Genomic DNA, 22055 nt, shown 5'->3' with positions numbered 1-22055 from the left:
AGAGGCTATAAGCCGAAGAGGCCCGGCAAACTGCCACTCAAGAGGGCAACTACTAATGGCTGCCCATCCTCTGGGTCATCCAGAGCATGGGAAGTCATTATTGTTACTACTTTGTCACTATGCTCGCTTTTAGTATTTTTAGTAGTAGTAGTAGTAGTAGTAGCAGTAGTCTTTGCTTTTTTGGCCGATGTATATATCGGTCCATCGTCCCATTGGGCAAATCGCGATTTTTCTTATTAGTGTTGCGACAAATTAATTACGGGTTGTATTAGAGTTGCGAAATAACATCGTGGCTTTTCATTAGTGTGGCGAGAAAATGATTACGGTTTGAATTAGAGTTACGACAAGATGATAATCGCGTTTGCTTTAGAGTTGCGAATTACGATATGGCGATTGTCTTTTGCAATTTTTAGAATTTTTCCTGTTTTCTATTGTTTAAGATTATATTATAACAGTTTTAGTTTTCAATTAATTTTATAGTATTGCAAGTAGCAATACCAGAATATTTAAAGTAGCTTTTTCATATAGTAAATAGTAATTTTTATTAAATTCACTATAAGAGTTAGCGTTGCGATAATGTTCCCTCGCGAGTTCTGCTAATTTTTCCTATTAGCGTTGCGATAATGAATGATCGCGTTTTGTTGAGTAGAGTTGCGTTCATAAACTGCCCATACCCTCCGACTGCAATTGTCGGACACTATTCCTGGATCACACGTACAGCTGCAAGAGCTGTACAAGTGTGATCATTCATCGGCAACCTCCTACGTGGTTGCACTGCGATATGTCAGCCCTCCACTCGCGATTTTTTTTATTAGTGTTGCGACAAATTAATTACAGGTTGTAATAGAGTTGCGAAATAACATCGCGACTTTTCATTAGTGTGGCGAGAAAATGATTACGGGTTGAATTAGAGTTGCGATAAAATGATAATCGCGTTTGCTTTAGAGTTGCGAATTACGATGTCGCGATTGTATTTTGCAATTTTTATTATGAATTTTTGGAATTTATCCTGTTTTTTATTATTCAAAATTAGATTATAAAAGTCTTAGTTTTCAATTAATTTTATAGTATTGCAAGTAGCAATACCAGAATATTTAAAGTAGCTTTTTATATAGTAAATAGTAATTTTTATTAAATTCACTATAAGAGTTAGCATTGCGATATTGTTCCATCGCCAGTTCTATTAATTTTTGCCCTTTAGCGTTGCGATAATGAATGATCGCGTTTTGTTCACTAGAGTTGCGTTTACAAAATGCCCAAACCCCTCCGACTGCATTTGTCGGATACTGCTCCTGGATCACACGTACAGCTGCAAGAGCTGTGCAAGTGTGATCGTTCATCAGCAACCTCTTAAATGGTTGTACTTCGATCTCTCGCTATTAGTGTTGCGTATTGTTTAAATACGAGTGCGTAGATTTATACTTATTAGCGTTGCGTATCAAATATCGGGAATTTTCAGGCTTAATTTTTTTTTTTAATGGTAGATTAATTGATATTGCAGATATAACGAAGCACTCATCGCGTTTGATTTTGAAAATTTTCTGCTTCATAAATATTTGTAGTAAATTAGTGTTGCGAAACAAGAATATTCAGTTCCACTCTCGGCGTGTTGATCGGGTTTATATAGAGTGGAATACGATTGAATTTTAGTAGCCCTTCTGGCTACTGCTTTGTTTCCTTTTCAGCGCCCCTTATTACCACGTTTATTACTGAAAATACTGCTATAAGACATATTTCTTTGTCAGCGTTAACGTTACCATAACTGCTAAAATACAGAAATTTATTACGAATGTATATTATATATAGATTTACATATTTGAAACTGTGAGCGATTTCATGCGCAACAAAGTATTATAATGAAATATCTTAAAGTTGCTATGAAGGCTTCAAATATTTTTTAAAATTTAATTCATTGCAATTGGAATTTCCGCTGGTGATTGTTCGTTCTTAGAACCATAACTTTTAACATTTCTTCGATCGCGATATTTTCAATCTTTTAACAGTAATGTAGAATTTTATAAATATTCGAATTTCATAGTGAATTTTTAATTCAGATTAAATTCAATTACTTAAAATTCTTGTTTTCAACGTAACCCTAGTTTCGATTAAAAAGATACAAATGATTCTCTATATTTGCTAAAATTTAATCAATAGTAATTTGATCTATAATTAACCATTATTAGTAGTTTATTTTTCATGTATAAAATGTTCTCGTTTTAAAAATACCTGTTTCTTTCATATACCATATCAAGTAAATGAGTTTGCTTCAAATTTATCAATTAGCAGAAAGTAGATTTCAATTACATATATGAACATTTCATAGCATATTAAATATGTATGCTAGATACCCAAATGATTTTTCTTCCATTGTCTAATTGTTCAGGCTTCTTCCCGTTTCCCCATTTTTAAAAGAAGCATATTGCGGTAACGTTGGAGTATATAACTTTTCGATATTTTCATAAGTTTAGTACAAGGAGTCGTATGTCTCTTCTGCAAGACTCTAAATTGTATATGCAGTGTCAATAGTTTCATTTCCATTCTTTCGTTCCAAGTTAGACAAATGTATCTTTGATACAGAATGTTGCCAGTATGGTACCGAATTATTGTACAATGTTTGTGCTGATAGATGTAATCGTTTTCGCAGATTAATCAGTTGATTAATGTTTGGAAAACCACAACATCTATAAATACAAGCATTGCACAATAATTCAATACCAAGCTAAGAACCACGCTGATACAGTCCAGTTTGGATTACGAAAAGCCACGAAGAGAATTTTGGATAATCTAAACTGGACTGCAACGTGGGACGCCGTTGGACGCCGTTGGACGCCGTTGGACACCGTTGGACGCCGTGGGATACCGTCGGTCCAGTTTGGGTCTCCAAAAGCCTCCAACAGAATTTTGGATGATCTAGACTGGACTGCAACATGGGACATCGTGGGATACCGTCGGTCCAGTTTGGGTCTCCAAAAGCCTCCAACAGAATTTTGGATGATCTAGACTGGACTGCAACGTGGGACACCGTGGGATACCGTCGGTCCAGTTTGGGTCTCCAAAAGCCTCCAACAGAATTTTGGATGATCTAGACTGGACTGCATCGTGGGACACCGCGGGATACCGTCGGTCCAGTTTGGGTCTCCAAAAGCCTCCAACAGAATTTTGGATGATCTAGACTGGACTGCAACGTGGGACACCGTGGGATACCGTCGGTCCAGTTTGGGTCTCCAAAAGCCTCCAACAGAATTTTGGATGATCTAGACTGGACTGCAACGTGGGACACCGCGGGATACCGTCGGTCCAGTTTGGGTCTCCAAAAGCCTCCAACAGAATTTTGGATGATCTAGACTGGACTGCAACGTGGGACACCGCGGGATACCGTCGGTCCAGTTTGGGTCTCCAAAAGCCTCCAACAGAATTTTGGATGATCTAGACTGGACTGCAACGTGGGACACCGTGGGATACCGTCGGTCCAGTTTGGGTCTCCAAAAGCCTCCAACAGAATTTTGGATGATCTAGACTGGACTGCAACGTGGGACACCGTGGGATACCGTCGGTCCAGTTTGGGTCTCCAAAAGCCTCCAACAGAATTTTGGATGATCTAGACTGGACTGCAACATGGGACATCGTGGGATACCGTCGGTCCAGTTTGGGTCTCCAAAAGCCTCCAACAGAATTTTGGATGATCTATACTGGACTGCAACGTGGGACACCGTGGGATACCGTCGGTCCAGTTTGGGTCTCCAAAAGCCTCCAACAGAATTTTGGATGATCTATACTGGACTGCAACGTGGGACACCGTGGGATACCGTCGGTCCAGTTTGGGTCTCCAAAAGCCTCCAACAGAATTTTGGATGATCTAGACTGGACTGCAACGTGGGACACCGTGGGATACCGTCGGTCCAGTTTGGGTCTCCAAAAGCCTCCAACAGAATTTTGGATGATCTAGACTGGACTGCAAGATGGGACATCGTGGGATACCGTCGGTCCAGTTTGGGTCTCCAAAAGCCTCCAACAGAATTTTGGATGATCTAGACTGGACTGCAACGTGGGACATCGTTGGACAGCGTTGGACGCCGTTGGACATCGTTGGACATCGTTGGACACCGTTGGACACCGTTGGACACCGTTGGACGTCGTTGGACGTCGTTGGACGTCGTTGGACGTCGTTGGACAACGTTGGACACCGTTGGACACCGTTGGACGACGTGGGACATCGTGGGACACCGTGGGACACCGTGGGACACCGTGGGGTGCATGCGTCTTAGTCTTAATTAATCGTAAGGTAGATACCTATGTTAAGTGCATTGTGAGCTCATTCTGTACAACGACATTTATCCACCTTAGAACGAAAAAAAGAAAGATCTCGTCTCCCTTCACTCGCTTACCACACAGTACTTATTGTACTCGCGATTTATCGGTTCGCGATCACTCAGTTCTTTCAAACCGTAGCGTGACGTACTCGCTCGCGCGTATTCCGCGTACGTGCGGGTCAACGTGCACTGGACAACTCTTTGGATTCGTAAGTCGCCCCAAGGACACCTCTGTCTTGGTGACTGCTCGACGACTGCTCGACGTTCGCATCGGATCGCGGGAGTTGTCGTCGCCCCGGTGATGCCAGCGAATCTGTTGGGGATTCAGTCGTGGATCTGCAGTCCTGTCCGATTGGTACTTTGGTACTCGGTCAGGGACCTGCAATTTCACGTCCTCCGTAATTCTGTTCGGGCCCGCTGGAGTGGACCCCACTGTTCAGTTGAGGTCAATGCCTTCGTAATCCTGTTCAGCGGTCCCTCCCCGTGAGTGGACCCCACTGTTCAGTTGAGGCCTCTTGCCTTCGTAATCCTGTTCAGCGGTCCATCCCCGGGTTCCACATGTTCAGTTGGAGTGTGTTAAGTTGCTGGCCTATGTGCTGGATCCACGGCTGAATTACCCGTGGATCACTGGCATCATCGGTCGGCGCCATCGACCGCGACTCGTGTAAGTTTCGAACGGCGAAACAGGAATCGAGTTACGGTCAATTCTTGGGCTTTCCGCTGAACCTCGGGGTTATCTCGTGCACGGGGGTACGTCGCGTAGGTTTGTGAGTTCTTTCGAGAGATCGCGATCTCGTTCGTTTCGGGCGCGCCGCGATTTTTTCCTTTATCATCTGATTCATCGGGCATTTTTTTGTTTTCCCATTTTTAAGGGAAACTTATTGAGATCACGTTAGAGTTTGTAACTTTTCAGTATCTTCAATATCTTACAGTGTCGCAAAAGTAAAACGATAACTAGTTTAGTACAGCGACTCGTATGTCCCTTCTGCGAGACACGAAATGGTATATACAGTGTCAGTAGCTACATTTTCTTCCTTTCATTCCAAGTTAGATAAATGTGTGTTTGATACCGAATGATGCCAGTAGGGATGCGAATTATTGTACGATATTTGTACTGATCGATGTAATCGTTGTGTGGGAGATGGATGTTGCGTTACGTAGGCTTTGTTCTACGTTTGTAAAGATTCATGTAAGCGCTGCGTTGGAGATATGTGTTTCGCAGTTAGGCTACGAAACAACTATTTCCATACGCAGGCCCATGGTTAAGTAGAGTCAAAACTCGACATTCTGCCAACAGGTTGAATGTCGAGATAGATGTGTAGTGTTACATAACCCATGGGTGGGTCTCCATTCGCAGCACCTCCTCGTGGTGAGACCTGGGCAATCATATTATTTGATATATAATTACTAATTATGTCACTATATAGCAAAGTAATTAACTGTATAACTGGTATAATTATTAATTATATGGCAAGTAATATGAGCTAATTGGCTGCGATCCTAACTAGGTGTTCATATCAATGCATCTATGGATTATTACATTAGTGAAATATAATTGAGATATAATTTAGAAGCGTAACTAATAATAAGTATTTTTCGTACTGAGTAAAGTATAAATAAGAACGGAGTATCCTAGAATTAAATAACTCTATCCAAACCTCTTATGGATGTTCAAGAGTAAGCAGGTTTAATGTTCAATCTACCATTCTCTTTTTTTGCAAAAACGTCGCGTGGGTTCGTTTACGTTCTCTGAATATCATGGTCTTCTTCCATACGACTTGCCGAGATAAGTTTCCCTTCATGTGTCGTTCGGTTTAATTAAGGATCACTGTGTGCCCCGCTATCTAGGCAGACATCCTTTCATTCGTATAAAAGGGTTTGCTCGCGTGCAGGGATATTGTGACCGATTTTTAATTGTCAGTAACTGAAAAACAAAATCGAAAGCGCAATTTTTCATTTTTGATTTTCGTCTTATTTCGGTTTTAAGAATCATCCCTTAAATTTCTTGATGCCTGTAGCCGAACTCCCAGTATCCGTGTATCTAATAATCGATTTGAGAATGCAAGAGTAAAAATAGATTCAAAAGATTCAAAAATTTATATTTTTATGTTCAGATATATTAAATTTCAATTTTATTTGAAAATAATTAAACGAATCCTTTAATTGGTATCGTACAGTGATATCACGTCCATTCTGTACTCCATCTGCAATGGAATGTCGGGTTGTAGGTTTCCTACCTATACAACAGGAGATTCAATGTAACTTGCGAGATCCACCGAAAGATAGCGCTGGCAGCGAGCTCCCGGCATTCCACGGGTCGTTCGAAACGGGAGATGCGCGCGCGTTCGATGAAGACATGCGCGAGACAAGCGGCCGCAGTCTCGACAGTCAGTGCATGGCGGCCCGAGGCCCATCGATATCGTATCGCGTAGCACTCGAGATACGCGTTCGAATACACGAGTGCGTTCGTGGTGCACCGGGAAACGTCTCTCGTCCTTCGACCGATCGGTCGTAAGAGTACCGTCGTGGTTGACACAGTGCGTGACGCTTGTGCGACAGGATTTTTCGTCCTCGCGGGATCTCGTGGAGTAGCCGGAATCGTTAGGCGACAGCTAGAGCACCCGGGCCATCGTTCCGGTGAGTATTCACATGGAATAATATTTTAAACCGCGTCTCCAATCGGTCCCGAGGCTATGCGTTACACGTTTCATCCTTTCTACCATAACTGTATAGCTGCCAAATGGAGTGACAAGATACTTCGATTCTTTAAACTGACGTTTCACTATTTCAAATCTGCGTATCCCTTTTTCGTTAATGTCATGATATAACATATAGCCTGTAATATATATACGTTGTCTGAATGGAAAGACAGCTACAAATATGTAGTAAGGACAATCGTATATCCCTCTCGTTGCCGTATTAGCGCGGATATCCTCGTAACACGAGGGCGGCGTGTTCGCTGGACGCGAACAAAGTAGTATACATATATACCATCATAGGATGACGTATCCGGCAACGGTGCTCAATGATCTGGAAAATATCGAAGGGACAGACGCAGAGATTCGGTGTCATTGGCACGGATTTCTCGTTGATATCTTTATTTCTTGTATCTTGAATCTGCGTCTAACTCTTCAGTCTCTTCCATTTTCCTTCTTTTTTCTCGTCTTCACGTACGGATGTCCGTGTGAAGTCCACACCCGCAGCGTTGCCAAACGCTACAGGTGTGGTCATTGACTTTGATCGAAAGATTTGTTGTTATTTATCGACTATGAAAAGTATGCGTACGCCACTTCGGAATTTTTGTTTTCTTTTTTTTCGATGGAAGTCGAATTTAGCTCGCGGGCACGAGCGTCGCTTATGCCTACCTATAACATCACTTTCACGATTCCTGGCGGCTACGTGGGCGAGCGGGCATGCTCGATTCGAGTAAACTGAACAAGGTTAACAAGACGGACAAGGTTAACGTTAATTCGTTCGGCATTTATGTTTCGGAGTACCGTAAGGTATCTCAAGATTATCGCGAGCAGTTTCAAATCCATATTTTTGTCAATGTCACATCTATTGTAATTTCGTTACGATCCTTCGGAAAAATAGAAAATTGTTTAAGTTTTGGTATCTAAAATATTATATAGCGGCGATAAGTATTTGAAACCCGTATTGTTTCGAAGGTATATACACTGTACACTAGATAATCCTAATCTCGTTACGATTCTTTTGGAAAATAATAGATGTTTTAATTTTTCGTTAACTCAATTGTATAATATATGGTAAATTAGATACCTGCATAATCTTCCGAGTCTGACTACATGACCTAGCTCTTTTTTTAGAAGAAAAAAAATAAAGAAAATGATCGTTTACCTTTGAGAACATTTTCTAAAAAATAACTATTACAATTTCATTTCTAAAACTCAATAGCAACTCCAGTCACATAATATTCACACGTTGCTGTAACTGTTTCCTAAATTCTTATCTCTAACATTCGTAAAGTTATCGGTAATTTGCATTTTTATACGTTCGAATCTCGTATACTTAACAGTATTCGACGTAAAATCGTCGAAATCAACGTCGCTCGTAATCGTTACTTGGTACGCGCAATTTCCCCGTAATAAGATTTGCTCGATACGGCGACGGTCAATTCGAGGATGTACACTATCGCAGAGCCACGCGGCCTCCGTGAAACGAACGAGGTTAACGCGGAAGAACAAGGTTAACGTAGACGACGCCAGATGCTCGTGCGTCCAAGTCGTAATCTAGTCTTATCAGTCGAAGGGAACATTCAGGCTAACATTGCTTATCAATTCACGGTTGGAGACAGAGGTTCTCCCAGCGTGCGATGGTAAGTTTGAATCGTCTTCGCGTTTACCGGAAGCGGAAGCAATATCGCGCGTGACACCGGGTCTCGCGCGTTTGCGCTTAATTGCGACTATAAAAACGATCGCCGTAATGATTATAGATAGGTGCGAGCTTTAAACGAAGTTTCTTCGAAGCTTTTCTTTCTTCGCTCTTTTAATCCTGTGTCGTACGAGATTCGTCGTAAATTTTTACGATCGTATCCTCGCAACTGTACATTGTCGATATTTTTGCTCCGAAACAAGGTGATAGAAAGGGAAACGAGGAGATACGTTAGAATTACAAGCGCTCGTTAAATTTTACATGGCGAAGAACGCGTCGAAGGCGAGTACAATAGGTTAGTGGTGACCGGTTAGACGAGAAGGAGAACGAATTCATCTCCCTGTTCGTTTTTTCGTTCGGTTGTTCCGCTTTTCTTTCGCACGAGCTAAGAGCTATTCTCTGGAACAGAGAGCCAACAGAGATATATTTATGTAGGTACACCAACCGAGAACACTCTTGTCCCGAGAATGGTCACTCGAGTAGCGAATTAGCGGAATTAGCGACACAGTTTCTTTCCGTCCCTTCTGATCTTTTTGCTGTCTGATCGCGATTATTACGTATTCGCTAACGTTATTTCAATAAGATAGCAAGGAGTAGGTATTGCTTTGTTGTTATACCGGGAATACGATCGTTCCGTTTTATATCGGTTTAGAGTCGTTAAATTCAAAGAACGTTGCGTTATCTCCGATAATTTTGATCTAGCTTTTATCGAACTCGTTTAAAATTTCTTTTTCAATCGGTAATTAATATTTTCTTCTTTTATCTTCGTTAGTCGAACCTTTCATATTCCGCAAGACGATTTATAATTTCAACGAAATGAAAAATATTAACCGTTTAGAACAGCCGAAGTTTTCCGACAGCGGAATTTTCAATGTCATCGTTCTCCAGTGCGATTCTGTAGAACGTTTGCAACTCTTCGATAACCGATCGATCGACAGCGGCGGCGCGACGCCCCGTTGAAATTCAGCCGCCAGCCCATGACTCTCGCAGCTTCCACATTCGATAGAAAGTATTTCAGCGGGGATTGTACGTGGTTATTGACCTTGTTCATGACCTCCATCGCAATTACGCTGGCGCGTTGCGCTTTTCAAGGATATTGAGCCGGCGGCGAGTCGATCGATGAGGTCTTCAACCGGGGTCCGCTTTTTCCCTGTCTTCCCTCTTCTTTTTTCATTCTTTCCTTTCCCTTCGTTTTCTTCGCGTTCTTTTTTTCGATCCCTGTTGCTCCGCTTTTCTTCGTCCTCTCTCCCCTCTTTGCTCATGCTATGGAACGGAACTCTGATATTCGCCAAGCTTCGATGAAGCCGCACCGCTTTCGAAGTATAAGTGCGTCGTCTATTAATAGAGCTCTCTCTCTCTCTTTTTCTCTATTTCTTTCTTTTCTCTCTGTGCACACCGGTATTCTCCAGAAAGGGAATACTTGGGACGAGAAGGCGAAGAAGGGGGTGGTAAGAGACGCGCAACCTTTTTGCCGTACGCAGACCCGTGTGCCTCGCGCGTGTGGGATGCGTACACCCATTTTCCGCGGTACTCGTCGAGCCAAGCGGCCAGACAGAAAAAAGATAGAAATGTCCAATAAAGATAAAGTCCTGAAACGGTTCCTGCATGCGTGTTGCGTTATTCTACCACGTTTCTTGCTCGGAATTCGTACGGTTACGCGGTGCCCTCCTGTCTGTCTATCTGTCTGTCTATATCACTTTCGCCTGTTTCCCTTTCGCTCGTGTACGGTCTCCAGCGTACATTGTCCACGTCCAAGCATTGTGGCCGGATAAAAATCCGGTTTCCACTGTCTTTCCGGAAGTCTATGGGGTTTTCTTGCTCGAAACGGTATGTTTTTTTCTTTTTTTTTTTTTTTTTAGAAAAGAAGATACTGTAATGTGTGCTATTTGAGGTAACGAGTTGTGTTAGTAAGTTCTTGCGGAGATGTGTGCGTGTGTAACATGTATCTTGTATGCTATCTCTGTCACGAATTCATGTTACGACGGATCCTTTGAATTTCGAATGAGATGGGAATCGTTGTGATTTTTGGATGATAATAATTCTAGAGATACCCTTTGGTCTCTTTTAAATTTAACGGAGGGCAGGAGTAGCCCGAATATTTGAATACTTAACAGCACCCAAGTCACCTGTTATCTGCTGTTCTTATCTTGCGTAAACGCAGACTTATCGTTGCGAAGAAGAGAGCGATGCGCAAATATTTAGCCACGCCAAAGCGTGGCTTTTTATCGCGATAAAAGCGCGAACAGCTGATGCATTATCTCCGATAGCGATCACGTTCTCCAATTTGCTGATCTCATTTATAGTACCAGAGAATACGGCCCATTATCTACGCCGGTCTCCGTAAACTTTGCTTTCCTAGCAACGATCGTATCTCTGTCGCGTTCCCGCTATCTTGTCTTCGCACACGGAAATCAATTCCGTGGAAATGAAGTTCTTCCATGAATCCGGGTTTAATCAAACGCACCCCAACCGTGGCTGATGTGCTCCGTTCCGTATATTCTCTTCGCACATTGTTCTCTTCTCGACTTTGTTTAGCGGCGACTCTCCACCCCCCTTTTTCACCGCCAATACATCGCGAAGAAATTTTCATTTTGTCGCACAGTGGGAAGTTTCGACGATCTAACAAGACAAAATCCAATTTCGGTAGTGATTTAAACGTATAAAAATTTATTGTCGGGTAGGATTATCTGGGCTTAAGAGTGGATCGCTCGCGTCAAAAGGATATTAGAACGAAGCGAAGTATAACTCGCCTTGTAATTCGTCAAACTCAGCTATGAACAATTTCTAGGGGATCTTAATTGTTTCATTTTCTCGAGAAAATAATACCCGAATTAAATATCCTGAAGGATTTGCAAAGTTAAAAGATGGTTATAAGTAATGGAATATAACAGAAATACGAAAGAATTACAACTTTCTTCGCTTTGGGCGGTCGTTTTAACACATTGTACGCCGCAATTCAATCTCTCCTCTGCATTTTCTTCTTTCCACGGCCTTTAATCGTCGAACAGTGGCTGCACGGGACGGGGCGTGCTCGTCTTTTCTTGAATCTCTTCTCTCGTCTCCCCGGGGACCCGCTTTATCCCGAATGTTTACAGGGTTTATCTTCGCACCCTCCGGAGTGGTCCGTAGTCACTTACGTCCGTGTCCCCGCTTATACACCGCTCGCGACCTCACACTACGCGGCTAGGGATTCCCTGAAGGGGTTGCAAGGATCGCAAGACGCCAGCATTCGTGTCCTCGCGTGTATGCGCGAATCGCGTGTTACCAATTGTTTCCTTTCTTTCTCTCCTCCTTCTGGCCTCGCGTAAATAAATAACGGAATTACACAGTTTCACGGAGGCTAGAAGATTTGTTCGTTCCCCGAAGCGACGGCTTTGCGGCTTTGCTTATGAATTTTCTTCCGCGTATTGTGCGGCGTTCAGAAGCACGCTCTGTCTGTGTCGTTTGAACGCTATTGAACGGAGTTGGCGAAAAGCCGATGAGTTTAGAAGATTGTTTGTTTGAGATCGTAATTGGACGTTTATACGTCGTACCGTATGAAAAATTCCTCTGCAACAGGATAGCAGGCTCGTGGAAGAGTATTTTCGGAGAAACGGTAGCAAAATGTGGGCTTTTCGAGAATTCTCAAACATGGTAAAACGCGTGTAAGGATGGGATTTGCATTTGTATATAAGAAAGGAATTTGTACGCTCTGTTTTTATTTAGTATCTTATTTAGCATTGAGCGAAGCCTGCATACTACAGTCTCCTTCGCCGTTAATCAGACTCCCATTAAAGCAAAACGTTTAACGTAAATTAAAACGTCGAGAATTTTGTTCGCGTAGTTATTCGTAACAGGATCGTAAATCTCGCAAAGCATCTACGGTGCTGGTTATACCTAATTATTTTAACGACACGAGTTTTAACTTTAGATGCAAGCGAGTATCCATATATTTTTGTAATTAATATTTTGTTAATTTTCAGTACTACTATTTCCTGTGTAATACAATTTCATTATTTAATTAATAATTTCCTACACAGAGGTTAATTTTCTTCCTAGAGATATGTAGTGACTTAAGAGATCATTCGAAAATTCTCTGCTACTTATCAATTTTTAGTCGCAATTATTTCTCTCGCACTTTGTTAAAGTAAAATTATCCTTGAACACGGTCTTGTTTTCTCGCAGAAGAAAACCAAATACAAATCTTGCATAGTTATATGTTCGAACAAACTTCTGGACTTCGAACGACGCGTCAACTCTTCATCGTACTATCAATTCGTGTAACAGATTCTCTAAATGATATCCGAGTCTTCGCATCGCTTCATATTAAATCGCTGCTCGCAAATACATCGTCGTATCGTAACGTTACCGCGAGAAAATCTGCACAGTCATTTAAGAAGATGTAAATCGCATATCCCTAAACACCGCGAGTTAACGAACACGATTCCGAGTGACACGACGTTTATTCGTGGCTCGGGCAGCTTGGACTAATTAGAAACGTCACCAGTTTTCGTGAGGGCTGTATGGATCCGGTAAACACTTTGTAAATCATGCACCGACGTCGGGCAACCCCCTGCAGGAACATGCGTGCACCTATGCAGTCGGTGCACGCAGGCGTGCTGCAGGTAGACGACGCGTGCCTTCACTGTTTTCCAAAGGTGGTGCACTCGAGCTGCACCCTTCCGACGTTCGAGAAGTCACACACGCGATTCCGTCATTAATTGTACGAACGTTGCACGCACGCACGCACGCAGGCACGCACGCAGGCACGCACGCATGCACGCACTTTGCTCACGATATATAGCCGCTTCCCTTTTCGTCGAGCGCTTCTGTTGTAAGTTTCTGTCGTTCGTTTCGCCCATCGTCGCGTCTTTTTCCGTTTCGTTTTACGCTTCCTATGCTTTTTTTTCTATATCGTTTTCCATTTACTGCCCTTCTTTATATGGTTTTCTATTTGGTACGTTTGGTGAATCCTTTTGTATTCGATGCCCTACTTCCTACGCCATTTTGTTTATCGCGTTGCCCTTTTATCTCGTTCTTTTTTCTCGCGCTTTGTTTCTTTCTTTCGTTTTGTCGTTCATATCTCTTCTTTATATATGTTTCGCATCTAGTCCTGTTTATTTGTATATCGGTTTGCGTTTAATGTACTATTTTCCTCTGGTTTTTGTTCATCGTGTCCTGCTTTCTCTCAACGCGTTTCCCTCTCGTCTTGTTTCATCCATAGAGATTTCCTTCGTTTCATTTTGCATTGGATAGTTTTTTATACGTTTTGCACTTGATATCTTCGTTTTATATCGCGGTTTTGGCGTTCGTTTTACTTAGCGGTGCTCTATTTTCCCGAAAGTTTCGTCCATCGTGTCTCGTTTCTCTTCTTTTCGTTTTATCTCTCGTACCTTTCGCCTATCGTGCTTCCTTTTGCTTGATTTCGTTCGTCATCTCTCTTTCCCATACAATGCCTTTTTAAATTGGCCGTATCGTGTCCCGTGGATCGATCGGGCAACAGTTCAACCATAATCAATAGCCTCTTACAAATATAGTACGCTTCCGCGCGAAGGGTGTGAAAATTTCACGCTCCGATAACTGATTTCGAAGCACGTGAACGCGAATCGAGCTCGCTCGCTGGAATTCTTAATGGTTCGTCACGAATGACCGTGGAGAATTCGTAAGATCGTCGAGGTACCGGCTTTGTCGAGATACGATCAGATTGTTTCGTCTGAATCTCGCCGCGCGTTGCTTTGCCTTTTACGCGCCACCTCTCGCGACTGAATATTTCACGTAGCTCGAAAAGCTTCCCACAGTCTGACTTTTCTATCGCGATAAGAAGAAACACAATTGAATTAGTACGGCTTCCATGATTCGATTAATCTTGTGTATTTGTGTCTTTTTATAAATTTCACAAGTAGAAATAAGCGATATAAAATCGAGCAGCGAGTGTATAACAAATAATTTTGTAACTTTACGAACCGAGCTTTGGCAGATTAGTATATATCAATATCCTAAGAATATTTTTATAAATATTATTTGTATCTTTCAAGAACTAGTCGTGAATTTATTCCTAAGGAAATCGCAGTCGTAAAATGCTCGTCTCAGTCACCGTTAGCGAACATATTCGGCAGCGAGTGCGCGGCTTAAGGGTAAACGGTGTATCTGTTTCTCGTGTAAACTTCATCTGGAAACCTCTTTGTCGCGCAATGCCGTGGAAATAGAGAAAAACGAGATACGTAGACGAAATTGCTCGTTCGATTCTGTTCATCGTACAGCAACTCGTTGTTCCTTGTGAACTCTGTATGCTTTTCGTGGTGGCGTGAGTCGCAGTCGCGCCTAAATTACAATCCTCAGCACGTGTTTCAAATGTTCTCTCGTGTGCCACTTCCCTCGCTTTGTCTCACTGTCTCTGTCTCGCGTATAACCCGCAGGCTTAAAGGACAATATTAGCGTTTGACGGTTTACACGAAGTTGTAGCCGAGCTTGTTCCTGTCTGGACGCTGGTAATGGCGAACATTAGGCGAAATTACTGTTAGAACATGATTGCTCGGAATTGAAGCTTCAAATTGACGCGTGATACCGCGTGAAATTACGTATCGGCTGCGCTCGATTATCTGCCGTGAGAAACGACTCCGGTTATTCCGTTTGCGAGCTCATTGCTCGTGTTTTATTTAATGTTCCTTAAATAGACGTATCTCGGCTGTCGAGGTAAGTGGTTTCAACTGAAAATACCGTGTTATTCTACGCATTACGAAGTACTCGTAATTCAGTTCCTTTCTCTACAGTTGTTACATAATTTTATACATACATACGTCTTCTAAATAAGTGGATACCATAAAACTCTTCAGGATGGTATAATAATTTAGATGGAATATCTTTACGCGAATAATCACAATCCTATCGAATCGATAAAAGTGTATTTATCATCGTATGTATCTTTTCACTGATCTTGGAATGATAAATTGAAATATCCACTTGCGAGACCGATTTAAAATTTATAAAAATTTCTGCTAAAACATCGCATTAAAAATTACGTTCCTCGATGCTCGATTTTTCTGCGGTCCAGCCGAGTTAGACGATCGATTGAAAATTTATCAATGGGAATCTTGTCGAACTGCGTAGCTCGACTACTTCGCGTCGAAGTCCGCCGAGTTTTCACAGCTGTCCCGGCCAGAAGGCAGCCGTCTATATTTACTCCGCACTTTCGGCTTTCCGGTTTCCTCGTTTCCTTTAACGGCGAGTTCACGGAAGTTCGTTAATGTACAAACTCGGATCTATTATTAGACGAACGCGCGTACACGTATATAACGTTCGCGGCAGTCTATCGCGGTCCTGACCGTTCTAGAAAGCTTCCTTCGGCGAGTCAGATCGATGTATCGCCTCTCGAAAGGATCGATTTCGATGGTTGGAAGGAGTCACGAATTCGAGTCGTGGCTTCGTACTCGGCAAAGTCGAGGCTCTCTCGAGGCCTGTTCCTGTGCCTCAGGAACGTGAAAACGATCGATAACTCAGTGGAACGCCCCCATTGTCGAGAAGAGAAAGGAAGAAGGACAGCCGGCCCTCCCTTTCTCTCTTTCTGCCCCTTTGGCCGTTCTTTTCAAACGGGAGAATGCGCGGCCAAGAAGCTCCTTTAACCTTTTCGAAGTATATACTAGCGAGCTCGAGAAGTCGGCCAGACTCGTCGATAAGATGACAAAAGAAGAAATAATCCTCTGTTGGCGGTCTATTCTTATTGACGGTGCGTGGGAATGAAATGAGATATGAAACAGTTGAACGAGTTTCTATTCTCCCTTTTCTTTTACCGACTCTTCGGTATCGTCGATCGATGGTAAATTAGAGACGCGTTTCGAGAGAAGAACATAACCGACAGGCTTAAATTCAGCGTTAATTACCTTTAATTTCTGAAGCTTCTATCACTCGCTCCCATCGTTAAGCACGCGTTTGCACCTACCAATTTACGTTAACCAATTTACGTCCCATCATACACAACGCGAGGCTCATAATGGAGCAATTCATCGATTGGAGTAATCGGTCAGATTAAACCAATTGTCGGAGCACGATCGAAAATCTCGCGTTCGATTCGTTCAACGACCGATCTCTTCTTTCCACCAAGGAGAGGAAAACGTTTAAACATCCGTGGTATCGTCGGTCCACCGTTTCTGACCGATTACATCGAACGCGCGTAATTGCTGTCTGAGCCGATCCTCGAGCGCACGCCGTGTTCCATCTTTTGAAACGGAGCAAGGTGCACTCGAAACAAAGCTGCACAGCCTGTTCGTTTGCCTGTGATTGCTGCACCGGCGTTTTTGTCCCGGCGCCGTTTGCCGGTTGCACGCTGTGCGTCCAACGGCGTGGAAATGCTGCCGCGTTTCCACCACCGTTGCGGAAACGGAGAAGCTTCGTCGACAGAGACGGATGCGGTGCTTCCACCACCAGAACAATGAGACCTAAGGAAATTACCCAGCGTGTTTTCGTGAATCTTCTCGTGCGCGACAACGATTTAGTATCCGAAATTTGTTCCTCTTTCCTTTGCATTCTTTCTTCTTTCTTTCACCTTTTATCGTCGTCTTTTCAGTGGCTGTAAAACGTGTCGGTACACCGTTCTACTTATCGTAGTAGTTACATACCAGATAATTAGATCGAATCAAGTAGGTCGTATTCAAGAAGAACAACGTTTCATTATGTTATCACGAAATTCGTGAAAAATGACTGGAAAATTGTTTCATTGCGAGAATATATGAAGCATTATAGTTTCAACTGGAATAGCGTCGTTCTATCGATAGGTTCGTGGTTGAATGTTTGCTTTCAGTCTGATCCTTACAATGTAATGGATGCTCGTACACGAAGATTATTATATAGCTTTGTAACCAATATCGTACATTTCCTACAGTGAACGTTCTCTTCCTGGTCCGAACGACTTCAGGCTGGTTAGGTGGGCGTTTACGAAGCACCAGTTTACTTAAATTGATACAGTTGTATCCGTTAGGAAAGATAAAGAAGATGGTAGGAAATGTGCACACGTTCACGGATAGTGACAGGTTGCTTACTTTGCTTTACTGCGGAATCGTGCTGGAAATGATAGTCTTTGAATTCCGATTGTAACAATAGAAATTTCAGAATTTACAGAACGCGTTTCATTTTCTAAAAATATGTTATTATGAATTTCCTGCTTAGCGGAACGCGTATCTTATATTTTTTTCAATTGCTAAGTATTTAAAATTATTACTCTTGAATATTACATTAAGTTCAGCGGGATTAAATTAGATGCAAGCAATAAACTATACGTTTTAACCAGATCATACATCTCCAAACACGTGCAAACTTGTCACACACACTGTGTTCAACGCTTCAACAAAAGATCCCATCGCGAATAAATATTTCCATCAGTTTGTTTGGCCACGTGTCTTCCGTTTACAAGCGTTTTGGTTGGCCGGAAGCGTCCAACACCTCCAAGACACCCACGTATACGTTAGCTCACTCGGCAGAAGAGGTTATTACGCGCAGCTTATTAAAGATTCGCAATGGTGGGTGGTCAAAGGAGTGTTCAGTTATTTGTTCCCGAACGTCTTCGTCGTATTGGACGCCTTCCTCACTTCCGTTCTGCTTTTCATTTTTTTCCACCGAAGAATTATTATCATTGTTATATAACGCAATAATTTGTCAAATGTCCGGTCAGACAAATTTCAAAGAAGTACATGGAAAATAAAAGAAAATCTTTTCAAAGAACCAGCAAGTCGCTAAAAAAAGTTGGCAAATTCATTCGTTTCGCGCGGTCGCTTTCCTTATCTGTGGCTGTGCGCCTTGGAAATACGAATTACCCAGGTAGATTTGGCACCATTTTCCCCACGCCGTTCCCTTATCGGGAACCTGGACGTTCCGGAGGCGCGAAACTCGTGTGCCTACACTTTGCGTAGGTGCAACCTGCAGTTACATTCGAGAGTCGTAACGTGCCGCAATGTTACGCTAATGCGGTTTAGAAACGATCGTGTGTGCGGGGTTCAAGGTTCCAGGACTGTTTGTTTCGCAGGCTCCGTAATATAAAGTTCTTGCTTTTTTTTATCTCAGTCTTAAGATGAAAGATTATGCGCATGTACGTAGAAGTTGATTTACTTGAGAACTAGGCTCGGATTAATGGCGCTTCGTGGTTATCTGTACGAATGGATTGGCAAATTTCTAATGAATTTTATAAATAGCGAGGCTATTATGTTTGGTATGCAGATGTACGTAGTTGATCGAAATTCAGGCGTGGTTTAGGAATGCTACATAACATACGTTAGGAATGTTCGTAATGTACGTAAGTAGAACGCCAAGTTTTGTAATAACTATGCAAGTTAACTATGCAATTAAGTAACGTATCTCTGCAACATCGATGATGATGTAACTTAACGATCGAATATGTTTCCAAAGCGCGCGATTACTTGACGTTGTTAGAAGAAACATGAAATTAAGAAAAGTAAAGCGAACGAATAAAATAATATTTCATTAAAGCAAACTGAATAGCAAACACTTGGTAGCTTCGATGTCCTGTGTTCGGATATCAAAGGTCGGAAAGTTAAGGCGTTATTTCCGTAACAGGCCGTTGAAGAGCCATTAATAGTTTGATAATCGTTATTATCGGTGTCTCGGTTTCCGGTCCAAAAATCATATTCCGTCCGTGCCTTTGTCGCGCGATGAGGAATACGGAGTAGCATTCGACTGGTTCGGGTGCAGAGGGATCAGGAATATTTCGGCCAACAAAGGAAGCCTTTTGATTTCCTTTGGCCCGTCGCGCACGGGGAAGCAGATAATCAAGCTTAATTAAAACGATTATATCCACAAATCGAGCGGCAACGAGAATGCGGGCTTTCGAGCGCTTTCTTCCCTTTCAACCAATTACCTTCAGCGAGCTTTCAAATCGAAGGGAGCACCGTCGAAGAAGAGAAAGAGAGAATGAAAGAGTAATACAGAAGCCCCGGTATACGCGATTGAAGTTTCATTCTCTTCGAAGGGTACGTTTTAACGGAGTGCTTTCAGATGCTTCGCCGTGAATTACTTACGACCCAAAGTGATCCCGAATGTTGTCCGTAGAAAGACTTTAATCTCGCTTCTTTCGTCGTTTTTTTCTTCCAAGTATTACTTTCTCTTTCGTTTGCTGCTTTCCGGTTCGTTCCGAACAGGTGTATATAGGGTGAACCCGCATGGGTGGATACACTCGTGCAGCAAGACGTTCTGCAAAAGTAAGTCGAGAAGGAAAAATGAAGATTCCTCGTTGCAGACGCCGTCCCTTTCTTTTTTTTTTTTTTTTTTTTTTTTTTTTTTTTTTTTTTTTTTGGAAAATTGAGTTTGAAGGTTCGTTGAATACAAGCACGCTTGTGATATGGAAGAGCAAAAGAAGGAGTAATAAAAAATATTGCTACAGGTGTTGGAATATTTTCGCGAGCCAGTGTATTTCATATCTGAAACGACTTCCTGTGCTAATGTACCACCTGTCGTGGTTCACCCTGTACATCGTTGCTTGCTTTCTTATTTCGTCCGTTTCTCTCGCACGCCATTCTTCGTGCGATGATCTCGTCCGGAACGATCCCGCTCATAATCTTAATACGATGCTACGTAAGCGCGAAAGCATCCGCGACAGATGTAAATAGCCGAGTTACGTGGCGACATGGTTTTCCGACCGGGTGTTCGAGCGTTACCAAAGGCGAAGAGGAAAAAGTGGAAACGACAATTTTTCCGCGGTGAAAAAGTCGTGGCCGCGTTGATGGTTAGCTGCGAAACAGCGCCGGAGTTTCGCCAGGTCGGCAATTAACGGAATTAGCGCGAGTCAAAGGGATTTCGTTGGTTCATAGGGACACGCCGGAGGCTGTGGAAACCGCAGTTACCAGGCCGACATTTTATCAACGGAAAAGGTGTCGAGGATGTTCTCTCTGTCTCGAGGCGACGAGAACATTATGCTCGAGCTTTTTTCGTTCACGCCTTTTTCCATCGTTATCAAAGAGCCCCGCGATGTAAGCACGTTACCTTTTGAAACGATACACCCTGAGGATGAGCCCTAAGACACTAGCAGGTCTCTCTTAAAGCGGACGACTCGACCAACCGTTTAGAACCGCGTTGCTGTTACCCGAATCAGTGCTAATAAGTCGTTGAAAGAGCGATTAACTCTCTTACGCGTGCTTCTTTTTCGATATTCTTGTTAGATCCGCTTCATCCTTTTTAATTTCGTCCATATGAACGACGAGGTCTTTAAGGTGTGACTTTGAATAACTGCGGATGCTAATCAGATGGGAATCTTTTTAGAGGGACGAGCTTCATTCGTTTGCTTTTCTTTTGCATCGAAAGAGACGCTTGTGGTATATAGCTCGATCTCTTGTTGAAACGATTCCTCCGTCATTAGAGTATTACTTGAATTTAAGGAAGAATAGAAAATACTTGGCACGTCGAGCGCCATTTTATGTTGTTTTATGATGTTTCAGAGTTCAACGTCAATAACGATTTCCAGTCTACACGCGGGCAGAAATACTTTCCACGAATAAAATTCCTCTCCGGTGAAAAGTGCCACTCCGTGTAACGATTTTCGTTCGTGCAAAGTTGTAAGTTGAAGTTGGGGCGTATAAACGCCAAGTCAGGTTGCCAGCAACGACCGAACTGCCGGGGAAAAATGCGGTGGACGGTAAATTACCGCGGGGTGGATCGTGCTCGTTAACTTATCTCGAATGTCTCCATTACGTTTCTCTTGTGTACGGTTGTCGGATTGTTAAAAAGACTTTCGCTATGCACAGCGGGAAACTGTCTAGTAGGTAACCATTTTCAATGGTTCACCTCGGTACGAAGTTTCGGCTCGATCGTCTTTGAATTTCCAACGATTTTTGTTCGCAACCGCAGAGAACCTGCTGCGAAAAACGACCTGAATTTTACGACCCTTCACATCCGTCTGTTTCCTTTTTGTTACTTTGACAGAAGGGCGATTAGAAGTGATTATGGTGGAGCATATTCGCGGAAGACGTCTCTACGTTGGTAGTTTGGTAACCGAGTCTGTTTTAATGTAGACGATTGCGGAAGAGCAATGCTGCTATTTTACTCAAAATGGTGTTGTTCGATGATTATTTGACTTTGGTAGAAAAGTCCTGAGGCACAGTCTCGAAATTTCGAACAGAGTTGTTTTAACTTGTTTGTTATTGATAAATTGTCTGCTCGATTTGTTCATGGTAATTGCTTGGCAATTTGATTGCGTAATGTCTTTTGGAAAATAATTCGCAGAAATGTGTTTTCGAGGAGATACGGACTCGTTAATTGGTAAAGCAACGTACAAAAATTTCTGACGCGATTATAAAAATGAAGATTAAGCAACGAAACAAGTTACAATAGTTCCCGAACAAATAGACTGGCAAAATATACATTTACGTCAAGTTGTTA

The 22055-nt window shown here is 42.6% G+C and overlaps 1 protein-coding gene across 1 annotated transcript in view; it reads left to right on the top strand.

Annotated features, from left to right (window-relative positions):
• Positions 1-6675: 6675 nt before the first annotated feature.
• Positions 6676-22055, top strand: part of LOC126870974 (amyloid beta A4 precursor protein-binding family B member 1-interacting protein-like) — a 146188-nt gene continuing 130808 nt past the window's right edge. The window contains exon 1 of the mRNA XM_050629240.1: positions 6676-6947. The gene's annotated coding sequence lies outside the window, so the exon portion shown is untranslated. The remainder of the gene's footprint in view (positions 6948-22055) is intronic.

This window comes from Bombus huntii, chromosome 11 (assembly GCF_024542735.1).
Source record: "Bombus huntii isolate Logan2020A chromosome 11, iyBomHunt1.1, whole genome shotgun sequence".
Taxonomy (NCBI): Eukaryota; Metazoa; Arthropoda; class Insecta; order Hymenoptera; family Apidae; genus Bombus; species Bombus huntii.
This window is presented reverse-complemented; position numbering and strand designations above follow the sequence as displayed.